At 39.6% G+C, this 7,500-nt stretch overlaps 1 pseudogene; it reads right to left on the bottom strand.

The window, feature by feature from the left end:
* Positions 1–207: 207 nt before the first annotated feature.
* LOC138031742 (cannabinoid receptor 2-like) lies at positions 208–4,797 on the bottom strand (annotated as a pseudogene).
* Between the last annotated feature and the right edge of the window lie 2,703 nt (positions 4,798–7,500).

Raw genomic sequence — 7,500 nt, 5'->3', positions numbered from 1 at the left:
CGATGGGTAGCCCCGTCAGCCCTGTGGTGGCGAACTTGTGCATGGAAGCGATCGAAGAAATGGCCATTAACACGTCTGAAGTACAACCTAAAGTATGGAAACGCTACGTGGATGATAGCTTCTGCATCATCAAAAGAGATGCTGTTAACTCTTTTCACACTACACTTAATTCCATCGATCCACACATCTCATTCACTATTGAAGAGGAATCTGACCAACAGATCGCCTTCTTGGATACTTTGGTTTCTCGCAAGGATAACATGATCACTATTGATGTTTACCGCAAAGCAACTCACACGGACAGATATTTAGACTTTTCTTCTAACCACGACAAACGCCACAAGATCAGCACAGCTGAGACCCTCCTACACCGCGCAATTAAACTCCCAAGTACACCGCAAGGGAAAAATACCGAAATCAATCACGTCTTTGATGCTCTACGAGCCAACAACTATCCCTCCTTTGTTATTTCCAATATCTTAAAGCAGAAATTTTCCAAACCACCCACACATGCCATCCCTTCACCTGAAGAATTGGTTGGCATGTTTTTTAAATGGTTTACGCCTCAAGAGAACCCTAACGGTTTTGCTGTCCTTCCTTTTATCAATGGTGTTACGCAACCTCTAACAAGAATTCTTCGAAGACACGATATCCGAGTTGTAAATAAGCCCCTCAAGACTTTACAACAAGAATTCCTTTCTCCTAAATTCAGACCAGCTATTGAACACCAACCCAACGTGGTTTATAAAATACCCTGTGCCGATTGTGATTGGTGTTATATAGGTGAAACTGGCCGTTGCTTTGAAACCCGCAAGAAAGAACACGTTAGGAATGTAAAAACATGTGCTAATGGGTCAAACATTGCGAAACATGCGTGGTCTTTCGGTCATCGCATTGATTTCAATCATTCTCGAGTTATCGACAAAGGCTCTTTTCGTGTTAGGAAAACTCTAGAGGCCTGGCACACCTCTTCTACCAAGCATGCTGACAATAACTTTAAGCCGATTCCTAATCAGTATAAAATTCTTTTTAAACAATAGCCACCATTTTTCATACCTTTACTCTGTTCTTTTTATCATTTTTATCTCGCCTTTTTTGTATATATTTCACTAATTTACATTCAACGTTTTATCCGTGGAAGGTTGTAGATCGACAGCCGAAAGCTTATATTCTTTTTCAAAATTTTTAGCCAGAGAACGTTTTTTATTGTATTTTAAAAGCTAACGGTAAGTTACCTTGATCTATTTTAGTGCACGCATAGTTAACTTTCAAACTGTTACATTATAAAATATTTCTCGAGAGTTTCAGTACGCGAAGCAAAATCAACATAACACTGTGACAGACCGAGTGATCCACACTGCAGTATATGGTCTTTTCTCCTGCCCTTACCATTCTGGAAACGAAACACAATTTCTTATTACGTGAGATGCCATAGGCACGCCATGGCCTCGTCTTAAAATCTGTCGAGTTTTTCTTCTTCGTAGTCTTAAATAGCAATTAGCCACGTGCTTGTGCTCCTGGCAGAAGTTTTCCCTGTCTGGCGAAGTTAGTATATAGATGGGAGATCGATATATACGGTGTACAACACCGGATCGCCTTTCGTAGGCGGCACATGCGCCGTAATGCCTTCGCTCTAGGAGACATAAATTTAGGAGTAATGATTGCTTATGAAAGAATTTTGGGGGTTGGATTCACTGGACGGGCTTAGATGCCCTGAGGACGATGCATTCATGTGAAGAAGGTCTATCCAAAGTATAAGGCATGTTGAATGTGGCTAAAAATGGAGATTTTGAGGTAACATGAGAGGTTACTAAACCATTTGTGACTTAGATGAATACTTCCAGCGATAGACCTTTTCACAGTTTTTGGCGAGATGTTGGTTGGTGTGGCAAATGCGTACAGTGAATGTATGGGATTTTGGCCGAATTCACACTTCTAAAACTCCGTTACAAAGAAGCAGATTTCAAACGTTTTAAAATGTTTTTAGTCATTTTATGAACATCATTCACCCAAAGGAAAGGTAGGTCACTGCCCCTGGCGCAACGTCTTAAAATTGGATATTAGAAATCTCCTCAAATTTTGTTTACAGTCGTTGTAGATTCTAGCTTTATTCTAGTCCCCATACTTCACGAAATAAAATCAATAAAGTGATTTTTGAGAGGTATTCTCGCTATCCACAAACTTCTGACCAAAGCATTTATAATGGTTGTTGTCAGAACAAAGTTTTTTTTTTCCAATGGAGAGTAAATTTTCTTCTGCCCATGTCGTCAAGCGTATTCAACGTTACGAGTCTCTCTTCGTTGAAAAAATCTTAATAATGAAACGATCGAGAAGTTTAACAACGTGAGTTCATTATTAAGACCTGGTTTTAAAGTGCTTAGTACGCATGAAGCTATTTCAGTTAACGCTTAGATTTTAGTTACCTTTTGTTACCAAAAGTTGTGAAATTTTTTGCAGGAACTTGTCAAAAGTTGTTTTCAATAGCAAGAGTAGCCTAATTAGGGCTCTATTGTTAACTTTATCACACCTTGATATTCGCATATGTCTTCTGAACAGTTTGATTGACAGCCGTAGAATTCACCGAAGAGAAACCGAAAGACCGAAATATTCACAAAGCCAAATCGGCCGACCAATCATAGCTGACTAGTTCTGAATGAGAAATTAATTATGCCGCATATCAGAAAATTATGCACCGCAAGTAGATGTCGCCAAAAACAATAGCATTCTGCGCGATGAGATTCTAGCTTGATTCTGATCCGCCCCCTCCTCCCCCCCGCCCCCCCCCCCCCCCACTTCGCGAAAATAAAATGAATAGAAGTGTTTTTTGAGAGGTATTCTCGCTATTCACAACCGTCTGACCATAAGGGATTTATAACGTTTCAATGTCGGCAAAATTCCCATACATTCACTGTACGTGTGACGAACCAAAAGCAGATCTGTGAACATTAAATTTGTTATTCTCCACGTATAACCAGAGAGACGACCAACGCATCTCACGGTAACGCCTCCAGGCGTCTTGTTTCTGTGCAAAAAACAAGGAAGGGGAAACTAGTTCAAGCCTCCTCCTTAAAACATATTAAGAATTTCTTAAGATCTTAATTTTGCAAAAGCCTCTTGCAATGTTTCTACGACGGAAATCTCTAGATTTTAAATGTGTTTAGTAGCTATTGATAGACATGTTTTTTTTTTTTACTTTATGCTCCAGTCTTAATTGATTAATTAGTTTAGATATTGCAGGTCCACGTCAGGACTTTCGTCATGGTAACCCGCTTTATCGAGAGTCTTTAATCCGTGTATGAGATTGAGAAATGATCCTCGCAGTACTTATCTGGGCAATTTAAGCAAATGCCTTTTTAAAGTCACCTGAAACATTCCGGCGGCTTCAACGAGATTCGAACCCATGAACTCTGCGATGCCGGTGCAATGTTCTACCAACTGTGCTATGAGACCACACAATTTGGAGCACGTCAATTTGCTGGGCTCCTTTGTTCCCATGAAAGAGGACGAGATGAAAGAGACAATTGCTTAATAAATTGTCCACATAAGTGCGAGGATCATTCTCATATATTTATTATTCAACACATTTTGACAATGTCCAAATATGGTCATAGCGCGCTCAATATTCGTTGTGCGTACTCAACGTATATACGTAATTTTGTGTGTCGCGGAGAAAAATGGTAGTTTTCCACCTTTTTTTCGAATAAACGTAGAAAATTGTGCTTTGTCATCAATGTGTTGAATAATAAAACAATTATCCTGCTCAATCTTTCGGAATATCGCCTGATTTTAGCCAACGTGGCCTACGGCCTCGTCGGCTAAGTATCAGGCGATATTCCGCGCGATTTCGCAGGATAATTGTTGAATATACATACATTTCTTTGAACCATGAACGTATGTATGTCTTTGCGTTATTTTTCTTTATCAACATTGCCACGTTTCATCACCATCATTAGTGCCATGATTTAAGCCATTTCCGGCCTATTGTCACTTGTTTTCGTCGTAATCTATCCGCTATTCTGGAAGTGGTAGTGCGAGTTGAAGTCGTGGAAGCTCTTGCTGAAATACTTGATCGCGTTGTCGTTGATTCTGTGATGTGATCGTTGTGACATTTGATCTTGGTTCCACTTGATGAGAATATTTCATGAGACGTCTCAGTGCTTTACGCATTTGTTTGCTTCGACCAAAGTTCAGTAATGGATTAAGGAACCCATTAAGTACAAGAAGAAAGGTATAGAATGGCCGGAAGGGAAGACGGTCCACACCATTGGCATTGAGAATCAAAGGAAGGAAAATACCCGGAAGGAATGTAATCAACAACGCTAAGAGAATCAATCCAACAGTGTTTGTCATGCGTTTTTCTCTTTCCAACGTGGCACGTATATGGATCACTTCCTGTTGTGTGGTCTTGGTGCAATAGATGCCAAGATAAGAGAGGATAATCCCAAGCAAGCAAGCAAAAAAATACAAAAGTGAAATCACGTTTCCTATTAGAGCGAACTGACTAACACCCACTTTCGGTAAGAAAAACAGAAGCGAGACGATTCCGCTGACAAACCATGACCAACACATCAAAATAACTACACGCGAGGAAGTCACGTGAGAGCGGTACCAATGCGGCCTTCTCACTGCTAAGTATCGATCTCTGCTAATTAATGCCACGTTGCCCAGAGATGCGATCAAACATACCGAATTAATTATGAATCTGATATGATCTACACTTTCAAGACACAAATCGTCATGTTCCAGTGTTTCGCTGGCTACTGAGATGAAGATAATAGAATACAGAATATCAGTCATCGCCAAGCTGCAAAGCATCAGAAGCGGCGGTCGTTGGAGTGATCTGGTGCGTGCTACAGTATAAACCACTACTGAGTTGAAAATTACGGAAAGGAGTGCCACTAAAATGCTAACAGGGATAACAACTTGATTGGTAATGTTTCGTACTTTGAGCTGCGTTTCTTCAGGTAGACTGCGCATCAGGCATGCGTGGAAAGGATATTCAAGGGAATCATTGACTACGATCTTTAGCTGAAAGACAAAGAATGCAACGATTTACACAACATGACTGACAATGTGTGATAGCAAATTTTTGCAATATTATACTAGATCAAAACAAAAATCTTAGACTGCAAAGCAAAAGGCCTTTCAATTTTACTAAACAAAGTTTCTAATGAACTTTTGATAAGCGATTTGCATGCATACAGACATACAGGGAGAAGCGATGGCGCACTGGTGAGGGGCACTCACCTCCCACCAATGTCCCTATGTGGCCCGGATTCGATTCTCATACTTGGCGTTACATGTGGGTCGAATTTGTTTGTTTTCTACTATGTTCCGAGAGGTTTTTCTCTGGGCTCTCCGATTTTTCCCTCTCTTAAAAAACCAACCAAATATATAGCTAGTGAGATTTCCCCCTAATTTTACGACAACATATTGCGATTACGTAAGTAAGTAAGTAATAGTAAGTAATAACTTTATTTAAACACCGTAAATTCATCAGAAATACAATTATAAAATACAATGATAATATAAACAATACTAATAACTAAAACTATACAAATCTATACTAAACATAACAACTTTGCTTTACTTGAATGCCGTGTAAATAAAAAGTAAAAAGCTAATCAAAGACTAAGAAAAATGTTGACGGCGACCAATTCGAAAACCATTGAGAGTTTGTGCTTGCCGAAATTGGGTGGTAGGATGTTCCAAAGCACCGCACCTTGCTAACCAAAACTGTTTTTTAGATAGTTTGTGTGGGGCAAAGGAACAGCGAGTTTGCCCGCTGTGTCTCTCAGTTCGTATTGAGTTATATTACTCCTATCAGTAAAGATAAATTGCAAATAGGTAGGTACAAGACCGTTAAGAAATTTGTACACCATTACTGCTTCCTGTATTTGCCTTTGAGATTCCAGTCTTTTCCAGCCAAGCCATTTAAAGAGAAGTCCTGCATTTGTGTCATAGCTGGAAAAGGCTAGAATACGCGCAGCGCGGTTCTGCCATTTTTGCAGTTTGTCAGATAGGGTCTAATTACGGTGTCCCCAGGCAACACTGCAATAATCAAAATGAGGCTGTATTAAGGCATTGAAAACAGAATGCAGCGTGCTTTGGGGAACAAATCGTCTACACCTCTTTAAAGCTCCCAAGCCAGATGCAATTTTCTTAGCAATGGTCTCAATGTGCACATTCCAAGAGAGATTTTCGTCAATGTGCACATTCCAAGAGAGATTTTCGTCAATGTGCACACCAAGAGATTTAGTGCTAGAAACGTGCTTTATAGATTTATCATCGATGGATAGACTAGTGTTTATAACATAAGGGGAAACTTTTCTTGTCACTGTCGAGGCACAACGAAAACCAGTTGGGCAAACGGTTTAAAAAAGCACTTGTTCGCTCGCATTTTAGAGCAAAACAAACAAACAAATAAAGTTTTTCTTTATTACTGGGTTGCCAGTATGGCAATCCCAGTCGGAAAGTGGGTGGGATTTGTTTGTTTTTAATTTTAATTTTTTTTTTTCCGTGTCGGTAAAAGTCTTGCCTGTCACTCCCCTGGTAAGTGGTGTCTTTGTGCATAGAGCCTTCTGCGCGTATTTTCTTAGGATCGAGAGGGTAGTGGAAATGCGTAGATTTCTCTGGTGGACACAGGAGAATCATTAACTTAGCCTGCAATGGCGTCGAAAGTAATGTAACGCGAATGGCGTTTTAATGGATCCTTAAACAAAATATACCCTTATGGAGCTCAATAATGGGAAGTCAGTTGGATAAACTAGGCAGGCGGTGAAAAACCAACACCTGGAATCTCAAAAGCGTCGGGTAATGGACTTCGACAACAATCTATCGCCCGTCGAGCCGAAATCAAAGTGAGCTGTATTTCTAAAATAAGTTTTACCAAGTGTGCTGTTATGTAGAACACTGAAATCAAATGGAAAATTCTCTGGTAACTTATGGGTTCAACAAAGACAGAGAATGAATCGAACACCTTACCTGGATCTGTGATCAACTCTGCACAGTCTTCAGTTTAAAAAAATAATTGGAAATGTGACAGCCAAGAATTATTTGAAAGAAAGCTTGTCGTGTATTTTGCTTTATTATTCAAGGAAAAGGTTCTTCATGGAAACGGTTTGATCCTGAAATTTAGTTTGTTGCAATATTGCGCATATTTTACACGATTGAGTTTCTTCTCTTCACGCACGTAATGAAATAGAAGGGGTTTTTGCCTCTAATAGCAAATATGTTGTTGTTTCAAAAAATTGTTCGCTGGAAAAGGTGGCCTTTATGAATTCATCATGTTTTATGATATGCGAGCTTAACTGGATAGTTTTTATGGCAATAGTAAAGTATTTTCTTGTCAAAATGAGGTTAGCGTCTTTCTGGTGTGTTAACTGAATGAAATCGTGAGTTTGTATTTGCCGTCTGCCGCGTAACCTTGATTTCCACTCTCAAAATTACCTCCAGAACCTACTTTTTGCATAGAATAAGCTTTTAGAATGATGTTCTTGT

The sequence above is a fragment of the Montipora capricornis genome, chromosome 14 (assembly GCF_036669925.1).
Source record: "Montipora capricornis isolate CH-2021 chromosome 14, ASM3666992v2, whole genome shotgun sequence".
NCBI lineage: Eukaryota > Metazoa > Cnidaria > Anthozoa > Scleractinia > Acroporidae > Montipora > Montipora capricornis.
Note: the sequence above shows the minus strand (reverse complement) of the source record. Positions and strands in the feature narration are given on the sequence as shown.